The sequence below is a fragment of the Phocoena sinus genome, chromosome 16 (genome assembly GCF_008692025.1).
Source record: "Phocoena sinus isolate mPhoSin1 chromosome 16, mPhoSin1.pri, whole genome shotgun sequence".
Taxonomy (NCBI): Eukaryota; Metazoa; Chordata; class Mammalia; order Artiodactyla; family Phocoenidae; genus Phocoena; species Phocoena sinus.
The window spans coordinates 82,446,388-82,468,352 of NC_045778.1; the positions used below are offsets into that span (position 1 = coordinate 82,446,388).

General features: G+C 46.7%; 1 protein-coding gene across 3 annotated transcripts in view; it reads left to right on the plus strand.

Annotated features, from left to right (window-relative positions):
- MGMT (O-6-methylguanine-DNA methyltransferase) overlaps positions 1–21,965 on the plus strand; it is a 348,914-nt gene that overhangs the window by 315,947 nt on the left and 11,002 nt on the right. The window lies entirely within an intron of this gene.

Sequence of the window (21,965 nt, forward strand, 5' to 3'; positions counted from 1 at the left end):
CCAATGTCCTCTTGTTCTGCTCCCTAGTGATTCTTTTCCATCAGAATTGACCCATGTTTGAAGATCAGTAGCTTTCTCTGTCTTCTTTCTGCTCATAGAAATCTGGAGGCCCAGAATCGCCTTTTCATCTTGAACAGTATCGCCACCCCCCCGCCCTTAGTCCAGCTGGTAGTGCTCTTATTAACATAATTCTCTTAAACTTTTTGTAGGTCTCCTATGAGTCTTCTAAGCGTTTCCTCTATGCCCCTAGAAGCCACAACTGTAATTCTTTTCAAGACAGACCTCTCTCTACTTTGGACATGTCAGGATTCTATGAGACAATGCCCCTCAGGTTTTTAGAAGCCCTCTTTCTCTTGCTGAGAGGGTCTGTAAGACTCTTAAACGTGGTCTGAGCTCTTCGAGTCATACCCTTAATTCCGTCTTTACTCTGAGGCCATGTGTTCCTTTAGGAATATTTTGCTGACTGTCGAGTCTGAAAATGTGAAATCCTTTTATTTTTCAATCAGCTAGGTAATCCGAATTCTTTTACATTCTCTCTCAATTCTGCTTGCAAACAGCAGGGGTTTTGTTTGGGGATTTTTAAAGCTCATCCCTTCCTTCTGTATCTTATCCTATACCGACTCACCCTGTCTGGCTCCACGTCACAGAATGTTCATGAGTGAGATCGGTTCCAAAGGGGGCCTCCTCCCTGTATGGGCCTCAGAATGGTGAACACTGGCAACTGATAAAGTACAGTTCCACACGGGAACTGCCGCAGCCCTTTTCCCTGTGGGCTTCCGCGTCACGGTGCAGTGGCCCCTGGGGGTTAGGGAACACGGCGTGTGCTCTTCTTGCATCGCACAGCAGCTCGCTCGCTCTCGCCTCTCTCCCCACTGCCCCCTGTTCCTCCCCAGACCCCTCCCTTCCCTTCTCTTCTTCCTAAGGGAACTATTTAGTACTAACACGTCTGTCAGGGCCCCTTCCCCAGAGTGGAGCTGCAGAGGGAGGAAGCCGTTCAGAGTCGCTCCGGCCCACAGGCTCGAGACCACCGGCCTGGTCCAGCAGTGTGATGGAGGCCCCGGACGTAGCCCGGAGGCCTCTGTCTCCCAAGGCCCCGCTTCCTCTGCACAAGCATGGGTGCTCCTACCTTCCTCTGGAGTCTGCGGCCCCGGCCCCCTGGGAGGGCACAGAGCCCGTCGTAGACACAGGACGCTGGGCTGAGGGGCAGGCCTTGACCATCCCGTCTCAGGACTCTGGACCTCATGCCCGTTCATCCTTCTTTCTCCTTCCAGCTCCCAATTCATTTCCCCACGTGTTACCAAAGTTAGGGGAAGGTGAGGGGGCGGCTGTGTTCAGAGGCTGCTCTGCTTCCCTGGGCTTCCCTGGACTCCGCTGGGTTCTGCAAAGCTGCCTACAGGGCTCCATGGGGGAGATGATCCCAAGAAGAGAAAGATCACTTTTAATATCGGTCTTTGTCAAGTTCGCTCTCAGCCAAAGGTGAAACGGGGTCCTCGGCGTCCATGCCCGTCTGTGATGCTGCACGTGAGGCTCAGCCGGGAGCTGGTCCCCTGAGCGCTGACCCTTGAGGGGCTGCCGCCTGCATCGCGAGTCTGTGGCCAAAGAGCGCTGCCCGGAGCGACGTGCACCCTCTGCATGCCCCGTGCCCGCTTCAGGAGTACCTTCACGTGGGCAGCCTCAGGCCTGACCCCTCCAGCACCGGATGCCGCCGTCCGTGGGTTCTGAACACACGTGGCCACAGCTGGGCGACCCAGGCTGATCTGGTCCCCGTGTCTGTGGGAGACACAGCGGGCTCTTATAGCCCAGCAGCCCGGGGTGAAAGCTGCTGTAAAAACAAGGATTTTTCTTAGAAAACATCAATGTCAGAGAAGACAGAGGCGGTGAGAATGTTCCAGAGGAAAGGAGAGTAAGGAGACAGGGCAGCTAACTGCAATCCCTGCTCCTGGACGGGTCCTAGGTTAGAAGGGAGTGTGGGAAGGGCATTATTGGTCGATTGAAGTTCTGCGTCGATGCTGCAGTTACTGAAGTTGGAAGCAGTGCCCTGACCCCTGAGACACACCCTGGAAATTTGGGATGAATACCCACGATGCGTCCCTCCCAAGCGGCTCAGAAAAAATAGGCAGGAGATCAGCAACGATGCTCTCAGAAGGACGTGAATCTGGGCGAAGGATTGGTGGGCGTGCGCTACGTGGTTCTGTTCCGCCAGCTTTCCTGTCGGTTTGAAATTATTTCCAAGCAGAAACTTTTCAGAAAACTGTGTTGTTTTCTGAGGACCGGCCTGGGTGTCGAGCGAGTGCCCAAGGCAGCCTGAGGGGGCCGGGGGTGGGACCGATGGGCAGGCAGCTGCCCAGGGCGCCGTTTAGCGCGTGTAGATCTGCAGACCATCTGAGGCCTTTCCCTGCAAGCTGGGCCCATCTACCAGCAGTGCGCAGACACTAACCTCTTACTTTCCGTTTTACTGGCAAGGCAGTAGCAGGATATTGAACGGCGTGGGGCAAAGCGTCTTCTGTAAGTGTTTGGATCTGGGGGAGGCTGAATACCTGTTGTCTCTCCCCATTTGCTCCTAAGCCCTCAGACACCCTTAACGTTTGGATTGATTCTCCTTATTGGGCCTGTCTTCTATTTGGTTTCAGGCACTTTCCAATAAGTGCGCCAAGTGCTCTGGGGCTCCGGAGAGGCACTGAAGAAATCAATATGTGCTCATCAGCATCATCGCAGCGGTTACGAGAGCCGGCGGCCCCCGAGCTGGCCCACCTGAGGCGCACGTCCTCCCGGGCTGTCTCCCGGCCGACGGCCGGCCGGTTCCGTCTCCGTGATGGCCGGTGTGGCCTTATCCATGCCTCGCTGTTAGCGGAGGGCTCGAGTCCTCCAGCTCCTGTCCCAGACGCCTTGAGGGTCATGGTCCAGGGTTGCACGTTCGTGTCCTTCCCTTGCTGGTCCAGACGAGAGGCCCCAAGATTTGGCCTGCCCCCCGGAGCCTGCCGTCGCTCGGGGCGGGGGCAGCGGCACGCCCGCGGGGATTCCAGACCCGCTTCGGTCTCCGGGGGTTTATGCCAGTCCTGCCCTACCTGGGTATTTGCTGGCTCCTTTTGAGGAAGGACTGGGGTCACTGATTCCATGAATCGTTCGCGTGTGGAAACAAGAATAGTCTTGACACCCGCGCGGCACTTTACAGTTTCTGAAGCTCCTGTGTGGATCTTGTGCATCTCACGGAAACTCACAATCTTCCCAAGAGGCGGGTACGCAGACGGAGGCCTCTGGGCTCTCAGGGCTGAGCCGGGCCGAACTCTGGGCCCACCTGCCCGCCGTGCCCCCAGGCACTGTCCATCCAGACTGCGGGCCGAGGAGCTCCCCTCGGGCAAGCTGGGTTCCCAGGTGCCCCCGATCAGCAGCGCAGGAAAGGGAGGTGGACTTTCCTCTCCTCTGCCGTTTGTTCGAGCGGGAGAGCGAGCCGGGCTGCTTGTGCACTGCTTCTTTCCTTCAAGTCGCCGGCAGGGCTTTCCCAGCCTGAAAGGGTATCGATTAGCTTGTGATTCAGTGGCGTCCACCGAGCCACCGCCCCCACCCCCACCCCCACCCCCACTGCAGAGCTCACAGCGGTGGGAGGGCGGGGCTTCCCGTGCGTCCCGTGCGTCCCGCGCTGCGTCCGGTTCCACCCCCGTGACCCACGCTTCCGCCCCCGCAGCCGGGCCCTTCCGGATTCGGTCACAGCTGGGCTCTGCAGACCTGTCCGGGGTGTTAATGGCCCCGTGGGGAGAAGGCGGGTCGGCCGCCCCCACGAGGTGGTGCAGTTTGCTCCGAAGTGCCCGGGGCCCTCCTGCCGCGCCGTCTCCACTTCCCAGGCCCATGGCTCCGTCCCGGCCCGTCTGTTTCAGGGCTGAGAACTTCCGCTCACCGAGGGCTCGAGCCAGGCCTAGAGAAGGCTCCTGAAGCCGTGCTGGACGTGGCCCCGCCCCCTCAGGACCCGCGTGGCCCTCCCGTTGCCGCTGCACAGTTGTGCACAGCGTCCTGCCCGGCCGCCCGCTGGTTTGTCCATCAGACTCCGACTCCTGCTGCGCTTCACTTCCAGGTGGCGGGGAAGAGGCAGTGCTTCCTGGCTTCCTCCTGCAGACTCCTTGAGACGGACAGTGTCCAGGTGGGTCACCTGGGGGCGTCACCTCTAGGGTGGCAAGAGGCCAGTGATCCCAGTAACTGGGCACAAAGCCTGGCCGCGACGCAGGCTTCTTGAGAAACAGGCCCTGCGCCGGCAATGAGAGTGCGGGTCCCGGTGACAGCAGGTGCTGTGCTCGCTACAGCCCGCGCTGCCGCTCCCATGCCCCGCGGCCTCTTGACTCTGTGTGCGTGTGCACCGCCCACGTCTGCGGCTTCGGGAGGGCCAGTTATGGGATGCTGTTGACGAGACATTTATAAATATTTAATCTTCACATTAAAAATATGGTACAGAAGAACCATTAGTAGCCGACAGTAAGAAGGCTTTCTCTGCTGATTGTAGGGGCGAAAGAATAAGAGGGCAGATTTTGATTGGGCTCAAGGACAGCGCTGTAAGTTGGAGAAACATAAATGAGTGTTGTTTACAAGGTGGTTACGGCTCAGACCTGTGGTCAGGATCTAAAACTGGCCTGTCGTTTGCTCAGAGTGTGTGCAAAGTACAGACCGTTCATACAAAACAAAATGGATGGTTTGTTTATGTCTGGTGCCATTAAGAATGGAGGAGAAAAGTTCAGCCCAAGATAAAAAGCTTAAATCTTGATTTTTCTCTTCTCCCTCTCAAAAAAAATGGATTCCTTGCTCTGTAAATTATCCAGCTCTTGTCCTCGGATTGGCAGTTACTTCAGGCTGGTTTGGACATTGCATAATCTTAAATATAGATTCTTGTTTGACTAAAAAAAAAAAAAGCCAAGTCCAAGTGCACCAGGCCCTACCGGTCCACGTGGCCAGGAAATCACCTTCGCCATAGCTCACTTCTAATGGCCTCCAGCCTTCCTGACAGCGAGATCCATTCCTATTAGACAAGTTCTAGGAGAAAAAGCAACGGTTGGCATCACTTTCTCCGTCACAGCAAGCGCTGCGTTGACTCCTGCCCTCGTCTGACTCTCAACTGCCCCCCTGAGCTTTCTGGACCGAGCAAACCCCGGACAACCCAACATCCATCATCCCCTCCCGCGTGAAGTTCCCCGCGTCGCACTCAGAGCAGCCCTACCCAGTCGAGGGCTCTGCACACCGCGTGGGGGGAGAGGGGTGCATGCTCCGCCCTAGAGGCACTGAGTGGGTTCAGAGCTGGAGTACAGGCACAGTCTGGCCCACATGCAGAAGAAATAGTGTCCTTTTAGGAAGAAAATAATTTTCATACGGCAAAGCTACGTGGTGTGGTGTTTGCAGCTGTACCACCAAGGCCCCCAGGCACCGAGATAATTAGGGCTTGGGTTTTAGAAGAATGAAGAGAATGGTCTTTGTGTAAATCCATTAGAGTTTAAAATGAACCACTTCTCATCCCTGCTGCCACACCGGCCACTCAGTGCTGGTGGGGAAGCGGCAGACGTCACGCCGAGAACCCGCCCCTCCTCCCAGAGCCAGCAGTGCCACTTCCGTGACTAAATGCAGAAGGAAAACCGAACCGTGAAACACTGCTTCCGTTGGGCAACTTGTGGTCCAGTTTCATGAACGGCAGTTAATTTTTCCCGTCCTCTGCGGCTGCAGGTTTCATCGTCTGTCACCTAAGCAGTCAGCGCTGCGTACCTGTCAGGGCCATCAGAGGCGGGAGATCTGTTGACTCATTTCTTCAGTTGGATGCTTAAAAGGCCTTCCTCTGAAAAGTCTTCTAGCAAGTCCAGCTGCCACTGGCATTACATCCAGGACCATGGGTGTTTGCGATGGAATTGCACGTTCAGGTGGGGCGAGGGGCCCTGGTGTCGCCACGATGCCGGCGACTGTCTCCCTGCCAGGTCTGGGGCCCCTTGCAGGCTGGGCTGGCCTTCCTCGTGTTCGAAGCTTTAGCCCCTCAGTGCTGACGGACATGAGGCCCGAGAAGCGGTGTTGGCTCGCCCGCGGGTGAGTACGTGTAGGCACGGGACGCAGTGCTGGAGAGAACAATGTAGCAGTTTCCCACAAAGCTGAACCTTCTCTTGCCATATGATCCAGCAGTCACACCCTTTGGTAGTTACCCAAAGAGCTGAAAACGTGTCCACACGGAAACCTGCCTGGGAATGTTCATAACAGCTTTACCCATAATTGCGGATACTCAGAAGCAACCAAGATTAGGTGAATGGCTTAGTAAACGGTGGTGCATCCAGACAGTGTCATACTATTCAGCGCTGAAAAGGAATGAGCTCTCGAGATGACTAGATGTGGAGAAAACTTCAATGCATATTCAGAGTGAAAGGAGCCAATCTGTAAAGGCTACTTATTGCGTGATTCCACCTATGTGACATTTTGGAAAAGGCAAAACTATGGAGACAGTAAAAAGACCAGTGGTTGCCAGGGACTGGGGAGAGAGAAGGGGTGAATAGAACAGGCAGGGCACAGAGGGTTTTTAGGCCAGTGAAACTGTCCTCTGTGATGGTGGCTGCACGTCATTATACACTTGTCCAAACCCATCAAATGTACACCAAAGTGAACCCTAACGTAAACTCTGGACTTTGGGTGACCATGACGTGTCAGTGGAGGTTCATTAATTCTAACAGAACGTACCACCCCAGTGGGGGTGTGCATTATGGGAGAGGCTGTGCTTGTGTGTGCTTGCGTAGGGAGCATCTCTGTACCTCCCGCTCAATTTTGCTGTGAACCTAAAACTGATAGTTTTTAAAAATAGCCCATTCACTGCCTGCTAATGCAGGGGACACGGGTTCGAGCCCTGGTCTGGGAAGATCCCACGTGCCGCGGAGCAACTAGGCCCGTGAGCCACAACTACTGAGCCTGCGCGTCTGGAGCCTGTGCTCCGCAACAAGAGAGGCCGCGATAGTGAGAGGCCCGCGCACCGCGACGAAGAGTGGCCCCTACTTGCCACAACTAGAGAAAGCCCTTGTACAGAAACGAAGACCCAACACAGCAAAAATAAATTAATTAATTAATAAACTCCTACCCCCAACATCTTCAAAAAAAATGTTATTAATGTTACTCAAATATTTTAATAAATGTTAATTTAAATTTTTAAAAAAATAGCCCATTCAAAACACACGCCATTCCCAGCAGGTACTGTCCTACCCCGGCCATGGCCTCCAGTGCTTGAGTTGGCAAATACACCTCCCAGAAGGCTGGTCACCTTGGCTAGATTCCCCACTCTCCTTCCTTCCCAGCCGGTGACCACGCACATCTTCGAATCGATGCGTAAAGACTAGAGGAGGTGGATGGGGAGTGTGGCTGTGGTCCCTTCCTAGTGGACGAGGCCGGTCTGTGCCGTGGGCATGGGGCCGGAGCCCTCTGCTCCCTCTGAGCTGGTCCCTGCATCACGAGGCACGTCCAGGGTGTGTCCAGCAGGGCCAGAGAGGCCCGCCTTCGTGTGATACTACCTCCACCCCGCCTGTCTTTCCATCAGGGCAAAGCCTTCCCGGATTTAGCAGAAGGTTGACCCTCTGCCGTGGTGTTCAGCGTTCACGCGTTCCGTGTTGCCCGTTTATGTGTCTTATTTAGGACAGATTGGAAGAGGCGAGGTCAGCGTGGCCAGCCAAGGCCGTCTTCAAGGCCTGCTTGATTTGTTGAGGTTCCCCTGAGTCTGTATTCTTTCTTCCGACTATTGGTGTCTGAACCAGATCATGGCAAATGCTGGTCTGGGAAAATCAGGCATGAGTGGCCTCACAGAAGGGAGGATCCCGGACGGCCCTTCTTTGCAGGATGTACTGTTTGAAGCCCGGTGCTCTGACCACGTGAACCACCTTCCAGCCCAGTTCCAAACCAGCTGCTCAGGAGCGGCCACACGCGCAGCCAGGAGGCGCCACCTAGATGCTGAAAAGTGGACGTGGGTACCTGAGGCACTGCCGTCTCCTGCCTGGGTGGCCAGCAGGCCCCTGCACCTCTCCCGGTACAGAGGTGTCCCACAAATGGGCGGTGGACAGTGGCGATGGGACCGCTACCCAGAAGACTCCACCAGAGGCGGGAGGGAGCTATCAAAGTACTAGAATAAAATATAAGAAAAATTTGCTTGTAAATCCTAGGACGGGGAACATCATCAGAAGCAAAGAACCAGAAACCAGAAACGTGGCGGGGGCAGGGACAGAGAGGGAGAGAAGCCCAGAGCAAAGCCGATGACTTAGAGAAGGTATTTGGGACATATAAATAGGCAAAGAGGTAAAAGCCATAAAATACAAAGAGCTCCTGCAAGTTAATAAGAAAAAGACAACCCAATAGAAAAGAATGAGCAAATGATACGAACAGGCACTTCACAGAAGAAATACAAATGGTGCACAAATATATGAAAATATACTAAACCTACTAGTAACTAGAACAGTGCCATTAAAGCAGTAAGATAACATTGTTACCAATTATATTAGCAAAAATTTTGACTGATAACAGCTTCCCTGGAATACACGTCTGTCAGAAGCAGTAAATGTTTGTCTCTGATTCACAGCTATATTCCTAGCACCTAGAACGGTGCCAGGCACCTAATAGGCATGCAATAAATTTTTAAATGTTTTTTAATTGCTAAAATATACATAACATTTACCATTTTAACCATTTCTAAGAGTACAGCGCAGTGGCAGTCAGCATTCACATTGCTGTGCAACCTTCACCACTATCCATCTCCAGACTTTTTCATCTTGCAAACCTGGAACTCTGTCCCCGTTAAACACTGACTCCGCATTCCCCTCCCCAACCCCTGGCCCCATCATCTACTTTCTGTTTCTATAAATTTGACTCATCTGGGTTCCTCATATGAGTGGAATCATAAACTATTTGTCCTTTTATGACAATAAATATTTCTAAATGCAGGCAGGAATGAATTATTTATTATGGGTAAAGGTGTGGTGAAATAGATATTTTCGGTTTCCATCTATTTTTTCCAGTTTTATTGAGGTATAATTGACATACAATGTTGTGTAAGTTTAAGGTGTATAACCACGATATGATACATGTATATGTTGTGAAATACTACCACAATGAGTTTAGTTAACATCTATCACTTCACACAGTCACAAAAAATATTTTTTCCTTATGATGCAAACCTTTAAGATCTACTCTCTTAGCAGCTTTCACATATACAAAATGGTTGTGTTAGCCATAGTCAACATGTTGTACATTACATCCCCAGAACTTATTTGTCTTACAGTGTAGGGCGCGGCCGGATAGCCATTACGCATGCACTAAGTATGCCGCTAGGGCGTATGCACCTAATATGCTAATCAGGTTTTGAAGCAGTGGCCTATCCAAAGTCCGGCTTGCGAAATGCGATAACCATACGGACGAATCAGGGACTTGCACGAGTCCTTAAGCCCTTATATAAGCAGACAGGCTCGAGCGTACGGGGTCTTCCTTCCATCCGCCCGAAACCAAGCTGTACTCCAATAAAGTGTGATGCGAGAAGAATCTAGCGTGTGGTGATTCGTCATTCTGCTGGTGAGAAGCGGCTCGCCGCAAGTGGTGCCAAAACCCGGGAACCTGCGCGCCCCGCATGGAGGACCGATTCAGAACTCGACACACGGAGTGAACCGCCGTTAAGTAGTCCAGTTTAGGTATGTTTTTGCTGCAATAGAGCCCGAGATTTTTATTTTCGCTTTCGTTCTCTTCGTAGCTGTCGCACTTTTTGTCTGCGTGTGGCTACGGTGCCATCAGCCCGACCGAGTGTGTCTCCCCTGGCCATTAGATAGGTCAGAGATCTTCCCGCTTTAGCAAGTTGTTCATATATGAGAGTGAACTATGGGGAATAGTTCATCCGCGGAACCAACCGTTGGATTCCATGAGCCCATCCAAGCCCTTCTGAACGATCGAGGACTTAAGATTTCACATAAAACTATTAGTAAACTGTTGCAGGCTATTGATGGTGCCGCCCCATGGTTTGCGGTGTCTGGAAGCCTGACTGTTCCATCTTGGGAAAAACTGGGGAAGGACTTGGCTGATCGTCACAAAATGGGGGAGCTCTCTCGAGGCACGTTTCCGTTATGGAGAATGATACATTCGTGCTTAAGAGAAGGGAAATGCGAAGATATTGTACAGATGGGCCGTAAAGCTCTTAGCATACATCAAGATAGTGCGTCAGAAAGTGAAAATATAGGGACTACGGTAGATAGGCCTAAGAATCCTAGGAAAAAGAGAGAAAAACAAATAGAAAAATCGGATGCAACGCCAGGATTGTATCCACTTTTAGATGAATTTAAAGCGCTTTATTTGTCTCAAGATGAGTTGAATCCCAAGGAGGAGGCGGCTCTGGAAGAAGCAGCTGCCGAATATGAAAGAGGACGATATGGCAGTTCCCCATGTGCTCGTCCGCCATTTTGTGCCTCTGCGGGTGCTCGTCCGCCATTTTGTGCTTCTGCTAAATCAAAAGCTTTAACATGTACTCAGACTTCCGCTTTTATTGCTAGCGCCCCCCCTGGCGCTGCGGTTCGGGAACCGCCAAAGTGTACATTCATACCCAGAGAAGTCTGGTCTCAGGTACCCACAGCTTTTCCGGTGTTTGAAGACCCAGCCACGCGTCAAAGATATTATGAGATGGTGGATTATAAAATACTTAAGGATCTTGCAGAGGCTGCCAGGGGATATTTAAGCAGAAGTTGAATATCCTGCAGCTGAATGCAACCAGAGTGGATCCAGTGACTCTTGGAGAGTTTACCGCATGGCTAGCTAGAGCATTTTCCTTTTTTAAGGAATGGGTGGGTGTGGGACTGTTCGCAGCCTGCTGTTTGTTTGGGATAGTGTCGTGTCTCTGGTTGGTCTGTCGTATTCGCATTCGAACCCGGCGAGATAGGATAATGCTCACTCAGGCGCTTGTGGCCATCAGTGAAGGCGAGTCCCCCGCAGCCTGGCTCTCCACCCTAAAAAACATATGATCGCCCTTGCACAGAGGGGCCTTGCCGCCATTGCACCTCTATAGGGGATCGGCCCTAGGGGCTGCCTCTGCACGGAGAGGTCTCGTTACCATTGCACCTCCATGAGGAGCCCATGCCACGTGAAGACAGCCCTTGCACCCTGCAGTTCGATTGCGAGCATTGCACGCAGGAGGGTGTCTGCGAATGCAAGCGGAAACTACCGGTACACCGTGTACATACCCCGGTATGAGCACTGGTACAGGTCAATGTCCGCTGCAATGGTCGAAAAGAAAAAAGGGGGAGATGTAGGGCGCGGCCGGATAGCCATTACGCATGCACTAAGTATGCCGCTAGGGCGTATGCACCTAATATGCTAATCAGGTTTTGAAGCAGTGGCCTATCCAAAGTCCGGCTTGCGAAATGCGATAACCATACGGACGAATCAGGGACTTGCACGAGTCCTTAAGCCCTTATATAAGCAGACAGGCTCGAGCGTACGGGGTCTTCCTTCCATCCGCCCGAAACCAAGCTGTACTCCAATAAAGTGTGATGCGAGAAGAATCTAGCGTGTGGTGATTCGTCATTCTGCTGGTCAGAAGCGGCTCGCCGCATTACAGCTTACAAAATGAAACTTTGTACCATTTGACCACCTTCATCCAACTCCCCCAGCCCTCCACCTCTGGCAAGACAAATCTGCTCCGTTTCTATGAGTTTGGTCACATCTAAGGGAGATCATATAGTATTTGTCTTTCTCTGTCTGACTTATTTCACTTAGTGTAAGGCCCTCAAGCTCCATCCGTATTGTCACAAAGGGCAGGATTTCCTTATTTTTTATGGCTGAATAGTTCCATTATTCCATTATATATTTATACTGGATTACTGTAATGAAATACTAGTATTCCATTATATAGATACCGATCTATCTTACATTTCCATCTTATATATATGTTATATATATATGTATGTACGCATCTCACGTTCCCATATATATGTATTTTTCCCATTATGTTCTTAATTTGTTCACCTGTCGTTGGACACTTTTCCCTTGTTCCCAGGTCTTGGCTGTTGTAAATAATGTGGCAGTGAACATGGGAGTGCAGGTATCTCTTCAGAACAGTGACTTCTCTCCCTTTAGATATGTATCCAGAAGTGGAAATGCTAGATCATATGGTAGCTCTATTTTCAGTTCTTTGAGGAACCTCCATACTGTCCTCCACAATGGCTGCACCAATTTACATTCCCACCAACAGTGCTCAAGGCTTCCCTTCTGTCCACATCCTCACCAGCATTTGTTATCGCCTGTCTTTCTGATGATGGCCAATCTGAGAGGTGTGAGGGGACACCTCATTGTGGTTTCGATTTGCATTTTCCTGATGATTAGTAATGTTGAGCATCTTTTCATGTATCTGTCGGCCATTTGAGTATTTTCTTTGGAAAAATGTCTGTTTAACTCCTTGGTCCACGTTTTAATTGTAGTATTTGGGAGGGGACTGCTATTGAGTTTTATGAATTCCTCATATATTTTGGATATTAACCCCTTATCAGATGTGTTTGCAAACATTTTCTTCCATTCCGTAGGTTGTCTTTTCACTTTGTTGATAATTTCTTTTGATGTGCAGAAGCTTTTTAGTTTGATGTCGTCCCACTTGTTTATTTTTTATTTTGTTGATTGTGCTTTAGGTGTCATATCCAAAAAACCGTTGCCAACACCCATGTCAAGGAAATTTTCCCTATGTTTTCTTCTAGGAGTTTTATGGTTTCTGGTCTTACATTTTAAGTCTTCAATGCATTTTGAGTTAATTTTTGTGAGTGGTATAATTTAGAGGTCTAGTTTCATTCTTTTACGTGAGAATTTCCAGTTTTCCAGCACCATTTATTGGAGAGGCTGTCTTTTCCCCATCATATATTCTTAGGTCCTTTCTCATAAATTAATTGACCATATATATGCATGGGTTTATTTCTGGGCTGTCTATGCTGCTCCACTGATGTCTGTGTTTGTTTTTAATGCCATTACCATACTCTTGATTACTATGGCTTTGTAATATAGTTTGAAATCAGGGCACGTGATACCTCCAGCTTTGTTCTTTTCTCAAGACTGCTTGGCTATTTGAGGTCTTTTACCTATACACATTTTAGGATTTTTTTTTCTATTTATTTCTGTGAAAAAAAAATGCTATTGAAATCTTAATAGTGACATTTAACCTATAGATGGCTTTGGGTAGTATGGACGTTTTAACAATATTGATTCTTCCAGTGCATGAACACAGGATATTTTCCCACCTATTTATGTCTTCTTCACTTTCTCTCATCAATATCTTAATAGCTTTTAGTGTAGAGATCTTTCACCTCCTTGGTTTCATTTATTCCTATGTATTTTATTGGTTTTGATGCTATTGTAAATGAGATTGTTTTATTTATTTATTTTTCAGATGATTCATTGTTAGTTTACAGAAATGCTACTCATTTTTGTGTGTTGATTTTGTATTCTGCAGTTTTACGGAATTTGTTGATTAGCTCTAACAGAATTTCAGTGGGGTCTTTAGGGTTTCCTGTATATAAAATCATGTCATCTGCAGATAGAGACATTTTCACTTCCTTCTTTTTTCCCAATTCTGGTGCCTTTTTTCTTTTTCTTGCCTGATTGCTGTGGCTTGGACTGCCAGAAATAGATATTTTCTTATGTGTTGGTGATTGAGAGTATTTGGCAATACCGATCCAGATTTAAAGTTCATTTAAAAAGTGAACCAACCTCTGAAAAGGCTATTCCATTTCCAGAGCTACCCATGGGTCAGAAGATGCCTTCACGTTCCTGCATTGAAGCCCAATTTCACCCTGTGGCCAATCCTGTCATAGATATGAATATACCTCATATTATCAATGAACCACTGGAAACTACTTCCTTCTGATACTTTGTTATATAGAAAAGTTAAATTTTATAAAGGTAAAAAATAAAAAGTGAACCAACAGTACCACTTCAGGGACTGCTCCATGCAGAAATACTGATATGTGCACAAAGACATAAATACAAGAATGTTCTCTGTTAGTTTCTTATGTAAACTTGTTATTGAAGTATAACGTTATTACTAAGAAACTCAAGAACCATAAGCATTGAGCTCTGTGGCTTTGTACAAAGTAAACATAGCAGAATCCCTTGTACTACCCCACCCAAGGGAACCTCAGTTCTGACCTTTCACACCACTGACTCACATTTTGCCCTTTTGAACTTTATATGAATGGACATCAGATGATGTGTTCTCTTTTGTGCCTGGCTTCTTTCAGTTGACATGACGTTAGTGAGAGTCATCCAAGTGAATGCACATAGTGATGGAAGATTTATTCTCACTGTTGTATAGAATATTTATATTGTGTGAATGTGCCACAATTATACTTACTTGTTTTGCTCCTGATGGAGGTGTTTCCAGTTGGGGGCTATTAAAAATAGTGCTGCTCAGGGAAATTTCGGGAGGCGATGGATACCTTGGTTATAGTGATGGTTTCACAGACACGTGCATATATCCAAACTCATCAAATAATGTACATTAAATGTGTGCATATTTTGTACATCAGTTATACCTCAGTAAAGGTGTTAAGATAGTGCTGCTGTTAACATTGCCGTTGGTGTGTTTTAGTGAGTGTGTGTGCACATTTCTGTGGGTGTGTGCCTAGCAGTGGGGTTGCTGAGTTGTAACCTTCAGTATTCAGTAGATAAGCGTCTACCGTAGTATGTGTACCAATTTACACTCCCGTCAGCAGTGCGTGAGAGTTCCCATTGATGCACGTATTCCCCAAAGCAAGACATTGTCTGTACTTTCATAAGTAGCCATTCTGGTGGAGGTGTAGTAGTATCGCTTTGTGGTTTAATTTTCTTTTTCCTGATGGTTAATGAAGTTTAGCATCTTTTTAAAATTTTATTGGCCATGTGAATATCCGGTTTTTGTGAATTGCCTTTTCAAGTCTTCTGTCCATTTTTCTATTAAGCCGTCTGCTTCTACTTACTGATGTTCTTTATATTCTGATATGAGTTCTTTGTCAGTTATATATCTTGCAAATATCTTCTTCCACTCTGTGGCTTGCCTTTTTATTCTGTTAAAGGTATCATTTTGAAGAACAGAATTTCTTAATTTTAATGTAGTCAAATTTATCAGTTTTTTATTTTATGGTTGAAGGTTTTGTGTCCTGCTTAGTATGTCTCTGCTTGTCACAAGCTTATAAAGATATTCTCCTGTGTTTTCGTCTAAAAATGCTATTGTTTTATCTTTCACATTTAGCTACAGATCTGTGTGGACTTGATTTTTGTGTGGTATCTGAGGTAGGGGGTCAAGGTTTATTTTGTTCGGGAGACAGAGCCAGTTGACTCAGTACCACATGTTGACCCAACCTCAGTTTGTCACATGGGTGGTTCTGTTTCTGGACTTTTGATGTATCCTTGCACCAATAACACACTGCATCAGTTATCAGTTTGAAAATAAGCCTTGATAGCTGATGGTCTAAGTTTGCCAGTTTTATGTTTCTTCAAGATTACCTTGATTATCCTTGACCCCTTGCATGTCTGCATAAATTTTATAATCAGCTTGTTAATTTCCACAAAAGTACACCTGCTGATATTTTTATTGTGTTTAATCTACAGATGAATTTTGGGAGAATTTACCTCTTTATACTACTGAGTTTTTTTAAACCCATGAATATAATATATATCCTGTAATTATTTAGACCTTTTAATCTTTTCTCCATTATGTTTTGTGGTTTTCAGTGTACCAGTTTTGAACAACTTTTAAAAATAATACCTTTAAATTGTTTTCAGTGTATACTTTTTGTTGCTATAGCGTTGTTTTCAGTAGCAAAGAATAGGAACCTTTTCAGCAGGGGGCTGGTTAAATAGGTGTGCTTTCATCTCTACAGCAGAGTTCTCTTCAGCCACTGGAAAGAACGGGTTGGATCCCCGTGTGCACCGTCAGGGAAGGTTATTGAGGGAATGCTATGTAGAGCAATATAAAAATGATGATCCGTGTTAGGGGTTGTTTTTTTTTTTTTAATTACATGGAAATGTCTATTTCTAAAGTCCTTAGAACAAGGTCTAAAAAAGAGTGACAGCCCATTGGTAAAAATGTATCTACTTGGCAAGAGGAGAGGTTTAGGCAAAGCTGGGATAAAGGAGGATTAACCTTGTCTTCCCAACCCATGTTCATTGCTTTTATTTTCACAATAAGCCTGGATTACAAGAAAGCAAGAAAAAAATGGATTATTATCTACTTAATGCCTGTCTCGCGTTGGCCCAGGACCTGGACCACAGTGAGGCCTCCACAAACTCTGGGGCCCATTTGGCCCCAGGGAGGCTGTAGGTCTGACTCAGGAGTTCTTTTCTTGTTGTTCTGTTACTTTGAAGAGTGTATATTATAAACTAACACAAAACCTGTGCGCTATGGAGCAAAACTCTACTAGATAATGAAGAAAACTGAATTCTCAGCAGGCCAACTTGGACCCATATTAAATCACATATCCTGAGCGTAGAAGCAGGTGCCGCAGTCCAGGGTTCCTTTCTCTCTTCTGTGCTGTGGACCCCTGTGTCAGCCTGGCGAAACCCCTACACCCCTTTCTCAGAACTATGTTTTTAAATACGTAAAATAAAACACATGCGGTTACAAAGAAAATTAATTCTACGGAATAGTTACCAAAATTTTTAAAAATCAAATCTGTGATATTGTTGTATAAGTGCTTCTTCAATATTAAATAACAAGATCTAACAGTGGGTCTCTTAATTACCAGAGTTCTGAAGTCATGATAACCATAAACAATCTTTCAGCATCTCTGCAAAAAGTCCCTGGAACTGCTAAAATGACTGTGGTTTGTCGCCTATATTCATAATGGAAGGAAACGCTAAACTTTGTGGAAGTTAGTGGAAGTAAAGATGTGATCTGTTTCCTGTTCAAGTTCATGGGCCGCCACCGAGGTTGAAGACGTGCTGAAGGATACTGTGTCCTTGAAAGTTTGGTTTACAAAAGCTGGGGCGCTGGGGACGCAGCAGTAATCCAAGCAGACAAGCCCCCTCCTCAAGGCTGGTGGTCTGTCTGGTGGGCGACAATACACAAGTTACTTAAGTAAAGCCTGTACTTTAGTGAATGGTGTAAATGCCAAGGGGAAAGATTAAATAAAAGGGTGGGGGGAGACATGTGGGTGATGGTTGGGGTGGGGTGTCAATTTTAGATGGGGCAACAGGGACCCCTCCCTGGGGATGGGGGCAAGACCTCAGTGAGGGGAGCAGAGCAGACGCTTTGGCAGAAGAGAGCTCCAGGGAGAGGTGCGAAGCCTCAGACAGGAGTTCGTGTTCAAGGGGTGTATGGTAGTGAGTGCCCTGGAGCTTGGGCAGCTGGAGAGGGAGTGGGGCGTGATCGGTGGCATGGCTGACTGTGTGTCTTCATGGCATTGGAAGGGGACCCCTGCAGTGAAGGTGGTCTGCCTTTACTGTTAAAGGGCCCTCTGGCTGCTGTGCTGAAGGAGAGCCGGGACAGGAGGAGAAGCAGCGGGGCTGGTTAGGAGGCTCAACCTTGAACAAGGGAAGTGCTGATGGGGCTCAAACCAGGGTGCCAGGAGTGGGATCCATTGAGATTCCTGATATCCATCTTAACGAGACAAGTTCTAAAGAAATCTGAGAAACAGGGCAATGAGGTTTAAAAAAGTAGGACTGAGTATTCTGGAATGTTTGGAACCTATTGAAACAGTTTTTAAAAACTATCCTTAAAGGAATTTTCTTTTTTCCTTTAAGAAAAATCTAACTTAGGAATGACCCTGGATGAGGCACCCTGTGTATGGGTGTTTTGCGAGCAGCCTTGAGAGGAACGAACCAGGCAGAATGTAGGCCAGGGCTGGGGCAGACCATCCCATCTGGGCCATGGAGGGCCAGACTGGGGCGGGCAGGGACCTGGACCTGCATTGCCTCACCCCAGGCAGGAGTCGAGGGCCATGATCTTGACTTCCGTGGCCTGGAGATGCTGAGTAGGGTCCTGTGTGACTGCCTCCCCTTCTAAGGTGTGTGGACTCCAAGCGGCCCCTCCCGGGGAGCAGACGGGTGGGAGGGACCCTTGCCCCACACGGGGGCAAGACTGCAAGGAATCCAGTGGTTCCCGTGTGCTGACCTGGGACTTGAGTCCTAGCAGCTTTCTCCAGGAAATACAGTTTCCCCAGAAAACCAAAAACCTTAAGAGTAGTTCTCAATGGAAAGCAATACTGTTTTGTTTTTTTTTTTTGATGCTTTGATACAACCACAAGACTTTTTTATAACAATTTATTGAGAAGTAATTCACATACCATACAATTCGCCCATTTAAAATGTACAATTCAATGGGTTTTAGTATATTCACAGATAACGAACAACCATCACCCCAGTCAATCTTAGAATGTTTGTATTGTCTCAGGAAGAAACCCACCCCACCCCCCACCCCCCCCCCCCGTGTCTCTGTAACTATCATCCCCTAACCCCTCATGTGCCGCAGGTCTAAACAATCACTGATCTATTTTCTGTCTATGTGGATTTGCCTATTCTGGACATTTCCTATAAATGGAAACATATAACGTGTTTTTTTGTGACTGGCTTCCTTCACTTAGCATAATGTTTTCAAAGTTCATCCGTGTCGTAGCATGTGTCAGCACTTCATTCCCTTTATGGCTGAAGAATATTTCATTGTATGACTATACCAAATTTTAAAAATCCATTCGTAATTTACATTGGGTTATTTGTACCTTTTGGCTGTTATGAATAATGCTGCCATGAATGTTCACATGCAAGTTTTTGCATGAATGTATTTTCATTTCTCTTGGGTGTGTCCCTAGGAGTGGAAATACTGGTAACTCTGTTTTTAACCATTTGAGAAACCTCTGGACTGTTTAAAGTGGCTGCACCATCTCCTGCCAGCAGTTATATGAGGGTTCTTATTTCTCCACATCCTCGTCAACACTTGTGTCTGTCTGACTTTTTCATTATAGCTATCCCAGTGGATGTGAAGTGGAATCTTACTATGGTTTTGATTTGCATTTCCCTGATAACTGGTGGTGTTGAGCGTCTTTTCATGTGTTTATTGGCCATCTGTATATTTTCTTTGAAGCAATGTCTATTCAAATCGTTTGCCCAATTTTAAATTGAGTCATTTGTCTTATTATTATTTGTAAGTGTAAATGTTCTTTCTATACTCTAGATACAAGTCCCTTACCAGATATATGATTTTCAAGTATTGATAGTTTCTCCCATTCTGTGGGTTGTCTTTTTACTTTCTCGATAGTGTCTTTTGAAACATAGGTGTTTTTAGTTTTGATGAAGTCCGTTTTATCCATTTTTTTCTTTTGTGACTCATGCTTTTGGTGTCACATCTAAGATGTGTCACATCTATTGTGTCTTGTACAATTGCCAAATTCGTGTCACATTCATTGTCAAATCTGAAGTCATGAAGATACTCCTGTGTTTTCTTCTAAGAGGTTTATAGTTTTAGCTCTTACCTTTAGGTCTTTGCTCCATTTTGACTTAATTTTTGTATATGGTATGAGGTAAGAGTCCAGTTTCATTCTTTCACTTTGTGGCTCTCCCATTGACCATTTGTTGAAGAGATTATTCTTTTCACATTGAATCATCTTGGCACCCTTGCTGAAAATCAGTTGGCCATAGATATGTAGGATTAGTTCTGGACTCTCAATTCTGTTCCATTGATCTGTATGTCTAGCCTATGCCAGCACCATACTGTCTTGATTTCTGTTTCTTTGTAGTAAGTTTTAAAATAGGAAAGTGGGAGTCTTCCAACTTTGTTCTTCTTTTGCAAGATGGTTGGCTGTTTTGGGTCCTGTGCAATCAGTACCGTATGAACTTCAGGATCACCTTGTCAGTTTCTGTGAAGAAGCCAGCTGTGATTCTGAAAGGGGTTCCATTGAATCTGTAAGTTAATTAAGGGGCATTGTCATCTTAACAGTATTGTCTCCTAGTCCGTGGACATGGGATGCTTTCCATTTACTTAGATCTATTTAAATTTCTTTCAGTGATAAAGACCGTTCATAAGTCTTTTTGAAGGCATCTCGAGTGCTTCTGGACAGCTGATCTTTTCAGAATGCCTGCTCTACCAACTCCCTGCAAGAGCGGGTGCAAAGTTCAAGGTCTCTACCTTGTCTGTGGCATTGATGCAGACTGAGGTGAACAAACCCGAGGAGTTAGATGGAAGGGAATTGGGTTTGGCTTTTGTTTCGACCTTTAAAGGCCCTCCTGCCTCCTGCAAGTCCCAGCCCTCACCAGCCACCCAGACAGATGGCTTCTCATCACTCCATCTTATTGCTACTTCAGAGGTCCCAGGCGTTCTCTTGACTTTGATTTTAACACTGCCTCTTCCCTTTGTCCCTGAAACTATTCCTCTCTTTCTTACAGCTGGGGAGTCATCGTATCTTAGCGTCCCCAACCATCCTGGTTTGCACTTTCGCGTGTGTGAGGGGGGAGTCGCTTCATTTACCGTGTGCATATCCACACACTCAGCACAACTCATGGAAAAGACCACCCTTCCCCATTGCACTGCAGTGTCACTTTTGTTACAGATCAGATGACCGTGTGCGTGGAGTCTGCTTCTGAACTTTATATCCATTAGGTCGTTTGTCTAGTCTCGTTCCAGCACCCCACTGTCTGAACTACTGTAGTGTCATAAGAAATCTTCTTTGCACAGTGTTAGGGACTGAATGTTTGTGTTACCCCGCCCAATTCATATGTTGAAGCCCTAACCCCCAACGTGATGGTATTTGGAAGAGGGGCCTGAGATTACACTGACTTTATAGATCATTTTAGAGAGAATTGGCATCTTTTCAGTACGTAGTTTTCCAATCCATGAATATGGTATATGCGTCCATTTATTAAGATTTTCAAAAATTTCTCTCAACAATTTTATGGTTTCCTGTGCAGACATCTTACATAACTTTGGTAGCTTTCTTTCTAGCTGTTGATATTTTTACAATATTGTAAACTGTTACCATTTTAAAAATTCCAATAACTGTCATTGTTATAGAAATATGGTTGTATATTGACCTGGTATTCATCAGTCTTGCTACATTTCACTTATTAAATTTAATACTTTTTAAGTTCTTTTAGTTTTTTTATAACACTAACTTGAAAATAATTTTTCTCCCTAATTTGGTCAATAATGGTTTGGTTGCAAACAACAGAAATCCCTTCAAGGAAGTTCAAGTAAAAGTGAAATTAGTATCAGACCCCAAAAGATGCTGGGAAAGCCAGGAGCCAGGGAGTTGAGCTGGGATTCATGGGAATCTCTCCCTGGGGTCCTGTCTCTCTTGACCCTGTGGCCGCGGGCTCCGCCCCCTATGCACCTCTCTAGTCCTGCGCTCTCAGAGGGTGGACCCGCTTCCTGGTCTCTGGTCTCCTGCCACTATGTCAGTCTCAGCTCTACTTCCACGTGGCCTTGGGATGCCAATACCCGCAGTACGTCTGGCCTCAGTGTCCTAGGACAACTGGATTGTCTCCAAACGAGGTGCCCTTTGCCTCCTCACCCGGCAGCGAGAGGCAGGGTGGTGAATCGGTAGCACAGGAGTGTTTTCCCCGGGACTCTGCGTGTCTGGCAGAAAACTTGGAAAGCCTGCATGTAACATGAAGCTTTCACCTCCCAAGTATGCCTGCTGTTGCTGTAATTCTAATATTCTTTCCAAATACATATGTCTTTCCTTCTTGCCTTCTCGCTACATAGGAATTTACAAATTCGAATTATGTATTACAGTATTATATGCTTGCTTTACTTAATTTTATGTCATTACTATTTACCGTTTCATTAAATGTACTTCAAAAACATGATCTTAATAGCTTAATAGAATATACAATATTCGATTATATGGCTATACCGTAATTCAATGAACAATTCCTATTTTTAGAATTTTGGGTTCTTTACAGTTTTTTATTTAAATAAATATTACTATGGTGAGCAGTCTTGCACTTAAAGTCTTGTCTAATCTCTGATCATTTCCTTAAGACTGATTCCTGGAAGTGGAATT